General features: G+C 44.0%; 1 protein-coding gene across 1 annotated transcript in view; it reads right to left on the reverse strand.

Moving 5' to 3' along the window:
• The window catches only part of AMPD3 (adenosine monophosphate deaminase 3), a 111074-nt gene extending 92364 nt beyond the window's left edge, over window positions 1–18710 (reverse strand). Inside the window, exons 1-2 of the mRNA XM_077769124.1 lie at window positions 18585–18710; window positions 10206–10405 (exon numbers count right to left, since the gene is read on the reverse strand). The gene's annotated coding sequence lies outside the window, so the exon portion shown is untranslated. The remainder of the gene's footprint in view (window positions 1–10205; window positions 10406–18584) is intronic.
• Window positions 18711–19741: the final 1031 nt, after the last annotated feature.

Here is a 19741-nt window from a genome sequence, read left to right on the forward strand (position 1 = left end):
TCCTAGGGACAGTTCAGACTCTGTCAGTGACCGATGTGAAAAGCCACTTTCAGAACATTTTCACATTTAATCACCCTATTATTATCCCCATTTTATAGATGTGACCACACAGCTGGGGAGTGGCAGCGTAGGCCCGCGGGTGACTCTTCTCAGCCCGTGAACTGGCTTCGTGACTACAGGCAGTTTCTTTGCCCTCTGGGGTCTGTTTCCCATCTGTGGGGCTGCAGTCTCTAAACGCAGTCCCGGACCTCCTGGAGTGGAGGCGCCCCCTGCTGTTCCTTGGGCCACGGTGCGGTCGCGCCCGCTCTCCACCGCCTGCTCCCGAGCTCCGCGCGGCGCCTGGAGGAGCCTCTCTGCCCTCGCTGCAGGCCGGTCCAGCTTGAACTTGCCGCAGTCCTGGGCATTGGGGACTGCTTGGGCCCTCCCACGGCTGAGACCACCATCTGGTCTGTATCTTTCTGTCAACTTCCCCTGGAACAGAGAGTGGAAGAGCCGAACCAGAAAGGCAGGAAGGAAAGAAAAGGGAGAGCAGAAGGCAAGGAAGAGATACCCAACCCCCACATGTCCCCTCCCCTCACCCTTAGTTGGTCTGGGAGCCCCAGGCCTTGACAGGGGCCCTTCGTGAACCGACCGTCACAAAGCTCCATTTCCAGGCGTAGCTATTTAACAAACAGTGAGCTGTGTGGGACCAGTTGTGCCGGCTCAGGAGCCCCACAGATGAGCAAGACTCAAGCCTGTCCCCCAAGAAGCCACAATCTCATGGCTTGAAGGTCTGAGCAAAGGGAGGAGTAGACAGACAGGGCTGCTTTCCATCCAGCCTGAAAAGTGCCGTGAAGAGGCAAGTCCAGTTCATTGGAAGCACAGAGGAGGAGATGATTGTCTCTGCTTCAGAGTTGAGGGAAGAAGGGGAGCCTGGAGTTGTCACTGCCAAGATATGTCAGAGGCAGGGCTGTTTTAGCCTCAGGAAAGAGCACATATAAGGGTATGACACAGTCACCATGAGGACAACTGCCATCTCCTTTAGCTCTGGGGCCCCCTTTTAAAAGCACAGCCTCTTCCCTGTCTCTACCTAGTCTGCCCTTGAGTCTCCAGACTGACCTCTCACAGTTCTCCCAGTGCAGGTCAGCCATGCGCACTCTGGCCTCCTTCACTTCTGGTCCCTCTTTCCTAATCCCGACCCTTTGCAGTGAGGACCACAGGAGGATCAGTTTGGCCCCACTACAGAGTCATGATCTCCATCTACCAGGGAGCCTTCCTGAAGACTTTTCTAGCCAACAAGTTGCCCTTCTCTTTTCCCCTCAAACCCCCAAAGTATCCTTTGCCAACCTCGGTATTTTCAGAATAACCTCTCCATCTACTCTGCTGAGCCAGGGGTCGTTCTGCTGACACTCCCTCAATTTCTCTTCCTCCAAATCTGTACCTCTCTCACCTCCCATTCTTTCCTCCTGAGTCCCCCTTTCCAGTCTTACCCATTTCCTGCCCATGCTTTCACCCAGCTTTCTGATATAGATGGATATATAGATAGACTCCTATGGGTGTGTGTGTGTGTGTGTGTGTGTGTGTGTGTGTGTCCTTTCGGTTCTGTTTTCTCTCTAGAACCTATTCTATTCTATTTTCCTAATAGAACCCTTCTCTCCAGTTAATCCACAAAGAGGGACACAGCCCAGGCTTCTTTCTGGGGGAATTCAAATAAGTGTGAGATCACTGTGGAAGTCCTGACTGTGGTGTGTCCTTCTCAGGAATCAAGGATCCAACTTGAGTATCACTCGGCTGGACTGTCCTGTTCTTGCAATTCTTCCAGGAATAGATTGGCTCATGACCCAACACTGAGGAGGTCCTTTGTACTGATGAGACAAGATTATGAGAAAATGGATTTAATTTAAAGAAAATGTTGATAAGCGTAACAAACATTCACTCTGCAGATTACATATCAATGCTAAAGAGTCACCAAAATGTCTATTCTCATCAGATTTAGTCACTCATTCACTCACTCAACAAATATTTATTGAATCTCTACACATTCCAGACACTATTTTAGGCTTTGGGAATGCAGTAGTGAACAAAAAAAAAAATAGATTCAAGCATAAAAAGAAATAGATGGAAAACAGATAAATATAATATTTTATAGGATGATAAAGAACAATGAAGAAAAACTAAGCATGACAAGGGGATGGATAGTGGAGAAGGAAATGAGTGAGGTGTCTCATTTATGAAGAATGCCTGGAGAAAGCATTTTTGTTAGAGTAGCATTTGAACAGATGCCTGAAGGAAGTGAGACAGTGAGCCACACAGGTCTTTGAGAGAAGAGATTTCCAAGCAGAGGGAACAGTAAATGCAAAGATCTTGAGGCCTGACATGCCAGCATGTTTGAGCAGCAAGAAGGCCAGTATGGCTGCAGTAAAGTGAACAATAGAGAGTATAAGAGAAGTAGTGAGAGACCAAGTCACACAGGATCATAAGTCCATGATAAGAACTTTGGATTTTACTATGATAAAGATGAAGAAGCCAATGGAGTGTTTGTCCAGGGTTGATGTATTTGCTCCGTAAAACTCATAAAAGGTGGAGAATAAAGGAAAAAGGAGGATGGTTTTACCATCCAGAGCTTCTGTACCAGCATCTCCTGGGAACCTCTGTCACTGAATTCTCAACAGCCATTGCTTTGCCTCCAGTTACACTGTCTTATCCTTAGAGATGAGACAGGGTTTAACCACAGGGAGAACCCCTTGGCAATTGGAGAAGGGTAGTGAGGGAGAAGGACCGGCAGGGGGCCACACTTTGACTATCAACTCTACGAATTTATACTTCTGCTTTCAACATTGCTTCCACTAACGTTTCTTTCTTCATTATCATCTTAACTGTTGTGTCAACATACCAATTTGAAGACTTCTAGCAAATGTGCCCATGGAGACAGCTGCCCTCCTTCTTACCCACTGGAGTGTTCATCCCCATCCTGCACCCCCTCCTTGATTACTGAGTAGTATTGCAGACTTGTGGCTTGAAGTAATACCTTCTGGGGTCAGGGAAGACAGAAGCTTCTAGTTTCTTCCTCACTTTCTGTTCCCACCATCAGTATTCTACAGCTATGGCCAACACTATCACCCCATACACACTACTTCATTCCATTAGGAGGTGGAGAGTCAGAAAACAAAGGTATGAGAAGGGACAAGAAACAGAGAGAAAGTGAGAAATAAATCAAAGAAATTAGAAGCGAGAGCAGTAGGGTAGAGTTGAGGCACTTCACTCCTGAAGAAGTAGCTCAGGAACCTCTGCATGTGGGGAGCAGAGAAAGGACTCTGCTTTCCCAAATACGTTCTCTATTTTTTTTTTTTTAAGTTTATCATTTTGAGAGAAAGAATAAGTGCGAGTAAGGGGTAAGGGGAAGAGAGAGGAATAGAGAGGATCCCAAACAGGCTTAGTGCTGTCAGCATGGAGCCTGACACAGGGCTCAATCTCACTGAGAACATGACGTGACCTGAAATCAAGAGTTGGACGTTTAACCGACTGAGCCACCCAGGTGCCCCCCAAATGTGTCTTATAAACTTAAGAATGATGGCAGCAGCCACCTCTTCTAGAGAGTCTCTGAGGTCCAGACATACTCTTCTATCCCAGAGGGCCCAGCCATAGAGACAGACCAGAGCCCCAGGCAATAAACATTCTTCCTGGAAGCCAGAGTAGCACACCATGTCCTTCTGTTCCACAGAAATGACATTTTCTCCTCTCTTTCCAATTATTTCCTTCCCGCCTTCAATATCAGACACATGTGAGCCCCACCCCCCTTTCCTGCCCTCCGTCCACATTGCGTGAAGCTGTGCATGAGTTTCTCAGGGGTGAAGAACTGCAGTGACTCAGCCTGAGCACCTGCATCCATTTCCCAGCTCTTTTGCCTGTGGTGCATCCTCAGGATGTCCCCCACACTCCAGAGCATGATGTGCCATCTCTGCCTTTGCTCAATCCAAATTCAAGAGAATGTTTCCATGATTTGTCATGTTCTGAGAGGGCTTACATAAAATGTCGTTGTTTCCAGGGCAAAGCAAAAAAATAATCAATGGAATTTAGAACAATCCTAGGAAAGCCTGGTCCCAGTGGAGAAGAGAAAATTCTCCTGCCCCAATTGAATCATTATTCTTGCATAGTCCTGGCCCTTCAGGAACCTAAGATCTCTCACTTCTATTAGAAGGGTATCTTGGGACCTCCAGCCCTGACCTCTTTCCTCAAGACAGCATGAGGGTTACTAGGTCAGATGCAAAGCTCCCAGGGCAGCAGATGAGAAGGTGTCCTCCTGTCTTATCTATTCTTTATGTGCTGACAAGTCTGATCTATTTAACTCCTTCCCAAACCTCTTCTCTAAGTGCCAGTCTCATTTATCCACCTACCTACTTGACCTACTTGGATGTCTAATGGAGATCTTAACATGCTCAAGTCTGAACTCTGGATTCCTCCCCCAAACTCTGAAGCTTCTCTCCTTGCTGTCTCCACCTCTCCCGGTTAATGGCACCACTATTCAGCCAGTTTCTGAAGCCAGATACATGGAAGTTATATGTGGAGTCTTCCTCATCTACCACATCTGATCTTCTTGTTCTATATCTGAAATGTCTTGAGTGCCATGACGTCAGACCCAGCGACCATCACCTCTCAGCTCGAAGACTGCAGTTGTTCCTACTTAGTCTCTTGCATCCATGTGGCCTCTTTCCAATCTATGTTCCACAGAGCAGTTAGAAAAATTTATGTTAAAATTTTATATTTTAATTTATATAATTTATATTGTATATTCATATTTTGTAATTTATATCTTAAAAATATAAACCAGATCACATTAATCCTTGTTTAAGCCATTCCCCTTTCCAACTTGCTCACCATGGCCAAAAAGTTGTGCATGAATATGTCTCCTGCCTGCCTCCCTGATCTCATTTCATGCCACTTTCTCATTTGCTGCACATACTTAAGCCACACTGCCTTTCCCTTCCTGGAACTCATTTTCTTTCCCACCTCAGGGCCCTAACATTTTTTTATTTCCCACTGCCTGTACATTTTTATCCCTCTACCATATCCTTCAGATCTCAGCTTAAAGGTCACTTCCTCAAAAAGCCTACCCCCAACATCCTTTCTAAATAGGTCTCCCCTCTAGTTCCTTGTTATTCTCTTTGACTGTCCCACTTACTTCCTATATAGCATTTCACCAATTAGCAGTTAATTGTATGTTTGCATGCTTATCATCAGTCTCCCCCACTTTAGTCTGTCATCCCCACAAGAATGAGCCCAGGCCTAAAGGCAGATACACCAGCGTCTCCAGCTGAGAAGTGCTGGGGAGACAGAGGCAGGGCACAAAGATCCTTGAGGGAACAAGCCATGGTTTGTTTATTGCTGTGTTCTCATTGCCTAGCACAGAATCTGGCAGAAGCACTTATTGAATGACTGGATGGATGGGTTATTGGGCGGGTAGGTGGGTAGGTGAATGAGGGAATTTCAGCCTTGGGCAAAAGCTATAGAAACTATGTCTAAGTAAGGGGAGGTGATTAGACAGAACAGACTCTGCACCTGCAGGAAACTTAAATAGACCCAAGTTCAAAGATGTAAACAATGTCATTTCAGCACATGGATTAAGAAAGAGACTAGGAAAGGTCAACCTTGAGTGTATTCAGGTGATACCTGCATGAATCAAGGGAAAGACTTAAAATCAAAAGAATGAAAAATCTAGTCTGCTTTTCTCCTCACCTTGGGCAGAGCTGCTTGTATTCAGGTTAATCCCGTTGGTTGATGAGCTGTTGTAGATGATCCATAATACTCTGGGACATATTTACATGACAGTCTTGATTCTTGGTACACTAGGAGATCTGTCTCCTGGGGGAAGATCTGCTGCCCATTGACTCCCAACAACCCTTGCAACCAACAGAAGAGACAAAAATGGAAAGAAGAGAAGACTCCAGTGCAGGATCCAGTGAGAGAGGAAGCACAGCCAAGTGTCACTAGAATGGGCACACAGGAGTAGTATGCAAGGCCAGTGGAAGGAACAAGAGGAAAGAGAGAGAACCTCCTCATTAACACTGAGTTGGGGATTCCAGTCCAGCTGCAAAATGGGCAGGTGCAAAGTTCAGAGGACATTTCTGCTTTGCATTAGTATCAAAGACAGCCTGTCCCATAGGCAAAAATGTCAGAGATGAGAGCCAATGTAGAACCAGGTACAGCTGAATCATGGTGCACAGGGTCCCATTCATCAGTGGCTAGAGGAATGGACAGCAAGTTCAAAGTTTGTAACTGGGTATAGAGCCCCCAAGAAGTTTGGGTTCAGGAAAGTATAACCAAGTGAACTAGGAAGAAGGGACCAAGGTGGGAGCCCAGTCTGTTACTAGCCAGCACAGTAAGGGTGGAAAAGCCCAACCAGGGGCCCAGCCTAGCATTCTCTGCACCAAGTCTACTGATAGGAAAATGATTTCAAGCCCCAGGGAATGAGGACTGAAGTAACCATCAAGATTGGCTAGGCTCTGGGATGGACTCAGGCCTGGAAATGGTAATATCAATGGTTGCAACCATGAAGTACTGGAAAGATGGAAGCAGAAACAGCAAAGCATACATGAAACTGATAGCATCCTCAAGAACCTTAGCATTGCTTCCCACACCAAGAGGTAGAATGGAAGAAAAACGTCATTGCTAGCAGGTTTGAAAGATGACCAGGAGACACCAAATTTCCTTCCCCTTGGAGTCCTTCAGGAGGAGCTAACTTTCTGACCTGGCATGAGGACTCTCCTCTGAAGCCTCAGGAAAAGGCTTCTCCACCAAAGGCCATTTTGTAACTCTCTGATTCCCTAGTTTGAGCCAGAACTCAAGAGAAAGAGGCATCTCCTCCTTTCCTTGCCTTGGCTTTTCCTACACTCTGTCTTAAGAAGTAGCCTCCAGGTACAGAAGATAAGAGTAAGAGACCATCCTTCCCCCAGGATCCTCACACCCCTGTGTGAGGTCACCCTGTCAGGAGCCTATGACACACACCTTCTGGGTCACAACAAGCCACACCACTGGTATTTGGCTCCCAGCTCCCTCCAAAGCCCGCCAACAAAATTCTCTCTAATCAACACTGTTCATTTTGCAGTTGTTCCTGAGGGGAAACTGCATAGGCAAAGTCTATTTCACAATTGCTGGCTTCACATCAGGACCAAAGGAACAGTGTGTAGTGGAAAGAGCACTGGGCTGGGAGTTAGGAGCTACAGGTCCAGCCCTGTTTCTGAAACTAACGGGAGAGCTTTGATTTCCCTGCCCTGTCTCCCTCACAGAGGTAGAGTCAGGGTCAAAGGAGAAACTATTTGTGATTTGTGTCTTACTGTAAATACTTTGACATGAAAAAGAGCCGTGAGCATGGGATCTCAGGGTAGGCTCATTTTAGCAGTCTTTACAAATGTAACTCTGATCCCTAGCCATAGCTGATTTTACCAAGAATTTTCTTGTCACCACCAGGGCCAATTAAAATCTTTTCCCAAGGAATTTGAAATTGGGGAAGGAAGAGAGATCAAGAGAGCAAGAGGCTCATGGGAACTCAGAAGCTATGGGGAAATCGTGTTTTCTTGCCATGCAGTCTGGAAAGTCTGCAATGAAAGAGGAGAATAAAACAAATATGCAAGACTGCAGACATGAGGTAAAAGGAGGGCCTGTGGACTTTTTGTTGTGGGTTCCAGGTCTCTCTGGAACCTGGCTGTATCTTTTGTTAAGCTGGTTTTAAGAATGGGTTCCTCTCTGATCCCAAGCCTCCTGACAGCTTCAAAGTGGCAAGTACTGATGGGGGGCTGTTATCAGATCTGCTCATCAGTCAGCTTGTTTGGTCATGGCTTTCCCCCACTGGCCTATGTGCCAGCAGACTAAAGACAAGCTCGGGCTCACATCTGCATCTCACCCCCCACAGCACCACCCAGCCCATTTCATTGGCCACAGTAGGTGCTTGGTCAACTTTTGTCAGGTTGAGACAGAATCTAAAAACAGCCATTCCTGCATGAGGAGTGTTCCTCAGGACTGGTCCAGGCAGCTCTCCCTCCCTGTCTTTGGCTCCGGCCTGATGGCCAGCCCACAATGAATCCATGACCTGCCCAAGCCCTTCCGGCCCTGCAGTCCATGACCCTGCATGAGCCCAGGACTCAACCCCTGATGCAGCCAGCCCACAACTTCCCAAGTTTTATTTTCATTAACCCAACTGGAAAATTGGACTTCATTCAGGATTGTGCTGAAAACCAGATGCTGGAGCTGGGCTCTGGTTTCCTAGATAAACACATTGCAATAATATGCATCTACCCGTGAAATGCTCTCTGTGGCGGCACGTGGCAGCTCTCCAGAAGAAAGAAAAACAGTGTCAAAGCTACATTTGAGGCTTCTCACTCCCCTTCCTGGCCTAGCCAACTTTTTTGTTGGCCCCACTGCAGGCCAGCTCCCTCTCTGCTGGCTCCCCTCGCCCTCTCCCCATCTCTGGCCAGGATCTTAGCTTCTAGAAAGAACTTCAAGCCTTCCCCAAATCTCCTATCTGGATGAATGTCCTTCCTCTGAGCTCCCACCATGTCCCATGTCAACCCTAGTCCTAGTAATAATAAGATAGTGCTATGATAGTTTGGCTTACATGGTCCCTCCAGAGCAGCTTGGAAAGCTCCTTGAGGTGAGGAATGGAGCCTTCTGCTCTCTGCCCCAGAGCTGGTGAAGATAGTTGTTAATGTAGCTGAATGGATGAATAAAAAGGAGTCATCCCAGTCACATGTGGAGGAGCTGTGGCTTTCCAGAATGCTGTTGGGGTCTGCTTCTCTCTAGCCTGGGTGTTTTCAGTCATCCAATGTTCATTGACATTTTTACTTTGCAGCAGACTCTGTTTGGTGCAGAGTAGGAGGGATTGTAGCACACTCCTGCCTTCAAGGAGCCCACAGGTGGTAAGGAGACCAACCCAGGAGATACAGTAACAGCATGAGGTTTTCTTTTCCCCTCATCCACTTCTTACCTACACATAATCCCAGCATCTTTTGTGGGGAAGTTTTATGTCTAGATAGTCATAGTAGAGTGACAGAAACTTGGTTAGCATAAAAATCCCAGGCTATGAATGACAATCAATATTAGAAAGAGGATGACTTGTTGTTTGTTTGTTTTTTTAATATTTTTATTTATTTCTAGGAGAGAGAGAGAGAGACAGCGTGAGCAGGGGAGGGTCAGAGAGAGAGGGAGTCACAGACTGAAACAGGCTCCAGGCTCTGAGCTGGCAGTTAGCAGAGCCCGACGTGGGGCTCGAACCCACGAACCGCGAGATCATGACCTAAGCGAAAGTCGGACGCTTAATCGACTAAGCCACCCAGGCGCCCCGAGGATGACTTGTTTTATGGATGCTTCTATATGATGATTTTGAAAGACATTAAAACCTGAATATCTCAGGGTAGGATGCCAACAGTTCTAGAATGGAGTTTAGACCCTGGGGGAGGCTAAGAAGTAGAATATCTAGGGGCACCTGGGTGGCTCAGTCGGTTAAGTGTCCAACTTCGGCTCAGGTCGTGATCTCACGGTTCATGGGTTCGAGCCCCATGTCAGGCTCTGTGCTGACAGCTAGCTCAGAGCCTCGAGCCTGTTTCAGATTCCGTGTCTCTCTCTCTCTCTGACCTTCCCCTGCTCACACTGTCTCTCTCTCTCAGAAATAAATAAAACATTTTAAAAATTTTTTTAAAAAGAATATCTAAGGCTACTTCTGTTCATGGGTTCTGTCCATGGGTTCATGGGGCTATTCATGGGTCCATGAATTATTTGATAAAAAAATTAATGAATCTTTTGCTGTGTCCTCTGGACTCTACAGGTGTACAAGAACCCAAGAGGTATGTCTGATGGTAGACTATAACCACCTCATACCTACCCATGTGTTGTAGTAATAATCCAAAACTTATGAGATACTTCCAATCTGAAATAACTGGGAGTGTACAAGGGCCTTTCAGAGCATAGAGGAAGGGAGGGCTATTTAAGGGAGCCATGCCCTCATTTAAGAATATGTGTAGTCTGACATTTGGGTTCAAGCCCTCCTGTTGTCCTCCTTGCTGACACTCTTGGCTTTCTGGACCTCAACTGCTCAAGGTGGGCAGTAAACATCCTATCACATTGCATTTTGGGGGAGGCGATGTGGGAGGACAAGCACATGGATTCGAAGAGCTGCCAGAGGAATCACAATTACAACCCCAGCTGTTGTCAGGGACATTTCCCTTTAACCAACTCACATAACTGCAGTTCTGCTCCAGACCACAGGGTGCTTCTGTGCTCCTAGGGCAGTCAGATCTCAGAGAAGCATTCAGCTGCTGCCCGCTCTGCTGGCCCTCGGGTACTGATGGGTATGACAGCAGGTGGCTGCAAAAGAGGTCAGATCTTCCAAGAGAATAGGGAAGGTAGGGCAGATTTTCCAGTAATCTCACAGACTGACCTAAAAGCAAGCAAATACCAAAACAGGCTTGATTTAGGCAATAGAATGTAATCTACATAAAGGCAAATTATGTCATTCACATTTTTCTTTTGGAAGAGAATTACATGTTTAAATTAAAAAAACTGAAGTTACATTTAGGAAATCAATAATTATGGTGGCAGCTGTGAAGACCACTTTTATTTACAAATGACAGGCAATGACACCATTTTTAGTGTATATCAGACTTCTGCGTGACTGCTTTCTTAGGAACCACAGAATTTCTTTTTGTTCCAAATAAATGACAATTCCCATAGGGGAACTCAGTTGAGAGCCATGAGGCTCTGAGACTCCCAGAATCTGGGAGATGGGTGCCTCCCCCTCCATTGCTCTGAAGGGGGAAATCAGTGGTGCCTCAGAGCATCCACTAAGCCACTTACATTTTAACATCTTTGAATTAGCTGTGTAGATCCTTTAATTTTTTAATATCTTTTTAAAAGTTTATTTATTTTGAGAGAGCACACACACACACACACACACACACACACACACACAAGCAAGGGAAGGGCAGGGAGTGAAGGAGCAAGAGAGAATCCCAATCAGGCTCTGCTGTCAGCACAGCAGACAAGCAGTGGGGCTTGAACCAATGAACTCTGAGATCAGGACCTGAGCTGAGTGCAGGAGTCAGATGTTTAACCAACTGAGCCACCTGGGTGACTCAATCCTTTATTTTATATACTAATTTTCTAGTAACACCTTAACTTTTTTAATTGACTTATTGTTGTCATGTATACTTTGTGAATCTTAATATTTTGTTATATATTTATTGTAAATCTTTCCCCTAACCCTATTTTTTTTCTTACTGCTTCCTCAGTCTATGCTTTACCATTTGTCTGTCTGGGACCCGTTGGTTTTCCCTTTAGGAGACAGACTGTTAGACAAACTGAGACCCCAGAATGGGAAAAACCCAAAGAAAAAGAACCAGAGACTCAGAGAGGGAGAGCCAGGGACTTGGGAAGGTGGCCAGGGACTGGGAAGAGTAGAAAGACAAGAACTAGAGAGAGGGAGACAGAAATTCAGAGAATTTCTTTTGTGTTTGTAACTCATTGATGGTGTCTTTGCTTGCACAAAAGTATTAGGTAGTCAAATCTACCAGTTTCTTCCAGACTTCTAAATTTTCTTACTTAAAATGCCCTTTCCGCCACAAGATTAAAAAATACTTTCATATATTTTATTCTAAAATGTGTTTAGTTTGTTCTTTAATATTATATCCATTTGAATTTTATTTTTGTATATGTGTGGAATAGGAATCTGACTTAATTCTTTTCCAAATGGATATCTAATAACGCCATTTTATAATTCACACTTATTCCTCTCTCTTTACCCTTTCATGTAAAATCCCATATTCAATATATACTAAACTCCCACATAGAGATGACTCTGTTTCTGGGCTCTATTCTGTTCCGCTGAATTGTCTATTATTGTGCCCAAACCATAATTTTCTTGTTGAGTTTTTTGTTGATTTTTTAATAATTTATTTTAACATTTATGCATTTTTGAGAGACAGAGAGACAGAGCATGAATAGGGGAGGGAAAAAGAAAGAGAGGGAAACACAGACTCCAAAGCAGGTTCCAGACACTGAGCTGTCAGCTCAAAGCCTGATGCAGGGCTTGAACCCACGCACCGTGAAAGCATGACCTGAGCCAAAGTTGGATGCTTAACTGACTGAGCCACCCAGACGCCCCCAAACCACAATGTTTTAATCACTGTAGCTTTATAGTATATTTTGATATTTGATAGAGCAAATTTTTTACCACTGTTCTTTTTCAAAATGTTCTTGGCTAGGTTTGTGTCCTCTCTCTTCCAGATGAACTCAAGAATCAGCGGTCAAGTTCCATAAAAAGTTCAGAACACATCAAATAATGTGTTTCTAAGTGTTCCTCTCTTTCTGATCACTGATGTGTTTCTCCTCAACGCCACCTCCGCCTCCTGGAAGCAGTTCATATGGTCATCAGCAAGGCACAAAATTTTAATTAAACTGTTAAAACTCCTACATTCTAAACAAAAGCAGAAACATGTAAAAAACAATAATCCTAGACTATTCCTGGGGTCAGAAGTAGGAAGAGCAGAATCCAACTTATTAGATTTAACAAACTTATTTTTAAAATAAAAAAAAAAAATGAGGAGCACTTGGGTGGCTCAGTCAGTTAGGCATCCAACTTTGGCTCAGGTCATGATCTCACAGTTGGTAGGTTCAAGCCCCGCCATAGGGCTATCTGCTGTAAGTGCAGAGACCTCTTTGGATCCTCTGTTCTCCAACCCCGTCCCTCTCTCACTTATGCACATGTGTGTTCTCTCTCTCTCTCTTTCAAAAATAAACATTTTTTAAAAATAAAAAGAACGAAACAATCATAAAGGGTATTGTCAGTACAGTAAAAAAGGAGGAACATGAATGGAAGCAGAGACAGTATCCACATTATGAGGATGGACAGAAAGTGTAGCATATGCTACCTGTGCCTCCAATTCAATCCCCTCAGGCCTTCTCATTTTGGTGCCCACCAGACTGTCTTTTAACTAGAACACCTGTGTCTCTTGACCTGAGGACCTTTTCTGGCTGCTAGAGCTCATTCTGTCTACATATGTAGTTGGATGCATATGTTGGCAAATTACCTACTCAACCCAACCCTGTGGTCAGGATCATCACTCAATCAATGACTTATGAGAGATGGTGGATAAAGCACCCAGATCTCTTACCCTAGGGTAGGTTAATACTGAAGTGCATATTCTATGCTGTCTCTCTGCATCCCCAGTGAAGGTTAAATTCCAGTTGCCCATCATGATAACTTGTTTGGTAACACTTCTATTGGCTTCCTTCTCTTCTCCGTTTTACCTCCCTATTCTGCTACCATAATTTCTTCGAACCACTTCCCAAATAAACCATTAGCACTCAAATCCTTTTTCAGGGTCTGCTTTTGGAAGCACCCAAAAGAGAGTCAGCTCCTTAACCCAAGGCTTTAACCTATCCAGCTTCAGTGGCAGGTCTTCCTCCATCTTGGACATGAGAGGAATGGCTTATCAGACCTGTTGCCATCAAACTCACCATCATAAAACAACTTCCCCTTATGCTGACTCCAAATTCACCAAGCAGCCTTCTGATTATAACCTGGTTGGTGGTTTTTCAATAGAAAAAGGGGGACTACTGACTAGAAGCAAATGTCCAGTCCCCACGGAGTTCTATTTTCTCATTGCCAATGAACCCATGAAATAGTTTACAAAGTAAGCTGGTGCAATCTTAGACAGTGAAACATTATTGTGAGTGAAATAGAGCCACCCTCAGTATTGACAAAATTGCATTTCCAAGCCTGTAGGCTGGGAACCAGACTCTGGGCCAACATGACTTTCCCAGGTAAAGGTGGCTTTATGAAGAGCCTCTCCTGCCATCACCTGACCTGGCCACATACTTTCCTACAGGCTTCAGTGGCAATGTTCTACTTCGATTAAGTGAAGCAGTAGATGTAATCACACTTTTTCAAAGCTTGCTGTTCACTCTTAGCAGAGAAATCTCCGCACATCATCAAATGTTTCCCTTAGGGTGTTCACAATTCTAAGACCTTCATTTCCAGTTAGACTTCTCTTCTCGATGTGAGTCATTCTAGACTTCTGATTATGGGCATGATAATCATAATTCTGGGTTTTCTGAGAGAGCCCAGATTTCAAATATTTAAGCGCTAACCTTAAAATATTTAAAAATCCTTGAAATTCTAAGATTTCATTGCCTAACTAGCCTCTCCCATATTGCATTAACACTGGGAACTAGCCCAAAACAATTTTTGTAAGATGATGTGTTTTTGATGTTAGTTTGGATCTGAAAGTCCTGTTACAAAAGATTCCTGAGCTATGACACACACACACACACATGCCTGAGCTGTTTCTAGTTCAATCACTCAGGCTGTTATATTTAGCCAAAGGAATCCTTTATTCAGGACAACTTGATACTCCTTTTTATACATTGTCTTGTGTATTTTTAATAATAAAACCACTTGATTGAAGTCCCCTTACAACAAAGTCAATTTTATTAAGAAAGAAAGGAGAAATAATAAGAAAAAGAAAAGTCATCATTCAGAGAACACCAGTGGCCCAGTGGCCCCATTGAGATGAGATTCTGGTGGTTGTTGTGGAGCTGTCCACCAAGAAGGTGCTGACAATATCCTAGAGTTGTATAGGGGCTGCCCTCCTCAAGAGTTGTGGAAAAAAAACATTCCACACCCCTACCACCATCCCATCCCCAAAGAAATATAAACTACTGTGAGAAGAGAGGTAAATAGGCCAATGTCTCCTGGTTGGAGTAGGAAGACAATAATCAGTTACCAGAGTCTTCTGAATCTTCTCCACATGAATCCATACATATCTGCCTAAGACATCTTTCTTTTGATTCTAAACATTCAGTGCAGTAGCTGCTGTAGATGCCTCCAGGGGGTCTTGCAGTCCTTACAGATACTAATTATGGTAGACTTAATACAAAAACAGGATTAGCTGCTAGAGGGGGAGCTACACCCTAAAATTCTCCTTCTTTTTCCATTGTCCACTCCAAGAATAAGGATCTGAGGCCCTACCACCTCTTCTTACTTGTATGGCTTGGAGAAAAGGATTGATTGCCATTGAAGGAACAATTGATTGCCTTGTATGTATGTGACAGGCTGGCTGACTCTGAACAAGTCACTCTTCTTTTCTAGGCGCGGTCTCATCATGTGTAAGATGAAGAAATGCCAAGGAATCAGAGCCCTTTTCCTGTCTCCTGTCCTTGGCCATCTTCCCTCAGTTATATGCCTCCCTACCAGGCTATTCACAGCCTTTTTGCAAAAGGTTTCTGCCACTCAGGACCCCTGATATGAACTGGGGGAATAGGAGCCTAGGGTGTGACCACTGTGGGTATTATCTGAAACAATATTGTGGGTAAAGCCTAAAACCCTTTGTTTTGGAGAATAAATGTGGGGGGGGGGGAGCAGTGGCAAGAACAAGGAAGCTCCAAATGTTGGGGAAATCTTAAATCTTAAATCTCCCTCTCTTTTTTGATAAGACTTTGTTTTTATAAAAATGATACATGTTATATAGAATTTGCACAATGCTGAAGAGCACAAAAAAATATTTAAAAATCTTCAAAATCCCACCACTTCAAAATAGTCATGGCCAACACAAGCAAATTTCATTGCAGATAGTTCTCTCTATATACAGAGAGAAGTATAGGTAGTCAGGTAACTAATAAGGGAGAGTGGATAGATGAATGGGTGGATAGACAGAGGGATTGATGGATGAATATAAAGAAATGGCTGATTAAAAAGGAATTATACTTCATATACTATTTAATAATACAAAGGGCACCTGACTGGCTCAACCAGTAGAGCACACGACACTTGATCTTGGGTCATGACTTAGAATCACATGTTGGGTGTAGCGATTACTTAAAAAATAAAAATTAATGAGGTGCCTGGGTGGCTCAGTCGGTTAAGCGTCCAACTCTTGGTTTTGGCTCAGGCCATGATCTCGAGGTTCGTGGGATGCAGCCCTGTGTAGGGCTCTGTGCTGACAATGTGGAGTCTGCTTGGGATTTTCTCTCTCCCTCTCTCTCTGCTCCTCTCTCTTTCTCAAAATAAATAAGTGAACATTTTTAAAAAGGTATAAAATTTAGTTTTCCTTGAATGTAACAAAAGACAATGACACTAAAGAAAAGCTAATGGAATTCCTTGATTTCCTTTATTCTCCACAAGAGATGTTATTTCTGAAAGATATCTCTGAGGTTAAGAAAATATATTATAAACAATATTAAGAGACTGGAATCACTATGTTTTTTTTTTTAACATTCTTCAACTTTAGTATCTTTCAATTGACTGGCTGCTATGAAAGATAAGGAAATTAACACCCTTACACTTCTTCCCATTTCTCCTCCCCCACTTCCCGAATATTATGAGTAATACTGTTTTTTTTTTCTATTTTCGTCTCTTAATGTGAGTCATTGTCAGTGCATATAATCAGTATTAACTAATGCATGTAATGGAGAAATGTGATGACAAGGACATCTATTACAGACACCAAGGAATACCAAAAAAAGAGAAAGAAATAAAATTTTGTTTGGCTATAGAAACATAATAATTTCAACCATTTATGTGAGCCACTAACCTTGTATGCCTAATTACTATACATCACAAGAGTAATTTTATGTAATTATCTTCAAATGTCAGGTTTTTTTTTTAATAGTAATAAAATTAAATCAATGAACAAACCAGATTATCTCTAAGGCTTTTGCAGCACTATGACTTTTGCCCAGAGCTCAGAGGACACTTGTTCTGTCTCCAAGCAGAGTCAAACTTGACAGTAACAACAATTTCTAACATTGCTCAGCACTTACTGACCACCAGGCAGGGTATAAGTACTTTACATATATTGGTTCAATTTAATCCCCCAGCATTTCAATGAGAGACATGCTATCTCTTTTATTTAAAGAGTAAGGAGACTGAGGCAGAGTGGTTAAGTAATGCTAAGGATTCCACAACTAGTGAGCAGGGAGACTAGATTCAAATGATCTTCCGTAAATAGTAGATCTGGAATTTAAGCATTACACATTTCCCCAATAAATAATTCACTGGCTGTGTGGCCTTGGGTTAATCGCTCATCCTCTCTGGGCCGTAATGTCTGCTATAAACTAAAGACTAATAAGGATTTCCCTGTCTGTTACCCAGGGGCTCACTGGAATTCAAGTGAACAGGGCCTGAAAAAGAGCTTTATTAAGCAGCAATACCTCCTTCTTCTCCTCCTGAACTCAGTATGGCATGCAGCCGGTGGCCTTGGTCAGGACTCAGACAGGAATCAGCCTCTGCTGATGAGAAAAACATTACCACAAGGCCACGGAAACAAAACAGTCCTCCTGCCAGAGGGCAGTTAGATGGGATAGGCAGGGAGTTCCGATGGCCATGAACGCTTTACTAAGTTCATGCTCATGGTGAATTTGAGCAAGACACTACTTGTTGATTGAGTTCATTGTCAGATTACTATTTGACAGAAGTTATTGCATGGAGAGAATGTAAAGAGAGACACTGATTATTGTCTCTACTCTCTCAGGCCAGATCTTTTCTCTTAGGCCCTTGAGTAGATACCCTTGGCCTGGCCAAGCTATCAAACTGCCTCTCCAGCTGTGATACCTAAAAGGTGAGGGTCAGAGAAAGGCCCTTTCAAAACATCAGGCAGCATGAAGAAGGAGGCCACCAGGCCAGTGTTCTGAGCTCTGGAACTCCTGGGGGGCAGGATTGCTGACTTCTGGCCCAGACTCAAAACCATGATCATGGGCAAGTCCCTTTTCCCCTCAAGGGTTTTGTTTTCTCTTCTTTAATATAAGGCTTCCTGGATGTTCTCCCAAGACCCTTCTAACTCTGCCCTCGAGCTGGCTTTTTTGGGGAGAGGGGCAGTACAGATATGACTGGCTGTGATTTATCTGGGAGATTTCCAGAGAGAGGAATCAGGCAAGAATATAGAGACCACAGACTAAGATAAAGTGCAGTTTATGAACTCTGGCTTTCAGTGTAAAGTTATAAAACCACAGCATTTGGTTTGTAGGGCAAAGAGGAAAAGAGAGTACAGCCAAGAGGAGCATCTGGGGACAGGGGTTTTTAGCCAATGGTCACTGCAATCTTCTATTTTACATTGTATGCAAGGCACAGGAGAGACAAAGGGAAAGAGAAGTTCCAGAAGCTCCCAAGATGAATAAGATACGGTGTCTGCCCTCATAGGAGTTGTTATTTAGGGTAAGAGACAGCTGTAGACTGAGCCAAGAAAGGAAGGGGGTTTGAAGCCACCCTTATATCCTGTGCTAAGCATGGCATGGTCAAAGGCAGAGGTCCTCCCTGGCCCGAGGGGATGGGTAGCAAAGCTGGCTAGGTACAAGGGATACTCTGGAATACCATCCCAGAGTCTCGGCAAAGAGGAGAGAACTCTGAAGCTCTGAGAATCAAAATGTCACTGACATCAGTGTCGGTGAGGTGTGTCAGTTTCATACCTCAGTCAAGCCCTGTTTCTCTAAAGGAGGGCCATTTCTTAGGGAGCCAAAAAGGAGCCACAGTTCCCCTCCCAACTGCACACCTCTGGCATCAAGTCCTCATAACCTTTCAGAAAAAAGCCAAGGTTCCCAAACCTGTTCCCAGACTTGCCACTTACCTCATTTCCCAAAGGGCTTCTCTCTGAGAGACGGGTCGGGGTCCCACCTCCCAGGGAGCCTGCAGGATTAGGAAAGAGGATAGATTTTTCCCACTAGATTATCAGGAACAAGGCTGTTTCTGTCTTGCTGGATTTCTGTGTTCTGCTCTGGGTCTAACATGTAGCCCAGACACATAGGAACAGGGTGGGGGGTGAGGAATGTAGCTTGTCTGGGACTTGCCCCAGGCCTGGAATGTTGACTACAATGCTGTGGATCCACCCTTGCAGGCCCCACTCCAGGGCAAACCTGGAAGGGGTTTGTGACCCAGGACTTTGTAAAGGTAACAAAAGGATCATTTGAAAGACCTGCACCCATGTTATCAACCATGTATTACTGTTTATTTTATATATTTAAAATACATGTATACATATTACACATTTATATTAGACAACTGACATTACATAATGTAATACATATTACACTATATACAATGTGTGTGTGTGTGTGTGTGTGTGTGTGTGTGTGTGCTAAAGTACAGCAGTCACCCCCATTGGAGGTTCAAGATTAACTACAGATCCCCCCTTCTCCAGTACTGGATCCAGGTGGAATTTCTGTCCTGGTCTTCTTGCCATGACCTGACAGAATGTCATCTTCTCACTTGCCTCTCCACCTGTTGATCCACATCCCACACAGACTCACACTAAACCTCATTAGATCAGCCACTTCCTTTTATCAGATTCCATTTACTAACTGATAACGATTCCCCATATTTCTTTTTCTATTTTCATTTTTAATTGTGGTAAAAAAAAATAATGTAAAATTTACCATCTTAACCATTTTCAGGATACTTTCAGTGTTATTAAGCATACTTCACATTGTTGTTCCCACCTCTCCTTTTGTCATTGCCTGGAATTCAGTCTTGAAGTGACAGAGGCCTCACTCATTGTAACCACATTACTTCCAGGGATTGACACCTATTTGTAGAGACCGATGTGTGTGTAGAGCTGAAATGCAGGAGGTACATACTTCACCTCAAATGCATTCCGCCAAGAGCTCTTATAACTTATCTGTACATTTTGCTGATCCCATAGATAAAAGCAGGTCAATCCCTGCAGCCAGGAGCCTTAGGCCAGGGTTGCGGCATGAGCTCTCTTCCCGAGAACACAATCTTGCAAAG

This window comes from Crocuta crocuta, unplaced genomic scaffold, assembly GCF_008692635.1.
Source record: "Crocuta crocuta isolate KB4526 unplaced genomic scaffold, BGI_CrCroc_1.0 scaffold255, whole genome shotgun sequence".
In the NCBI taxonomy this organism is placed as follows: Eukaryota; Metazoa; Chordata; class Mammalia; order Carnivora; family Hyaenidae; genus Crocuta; species Crocuta crocuta.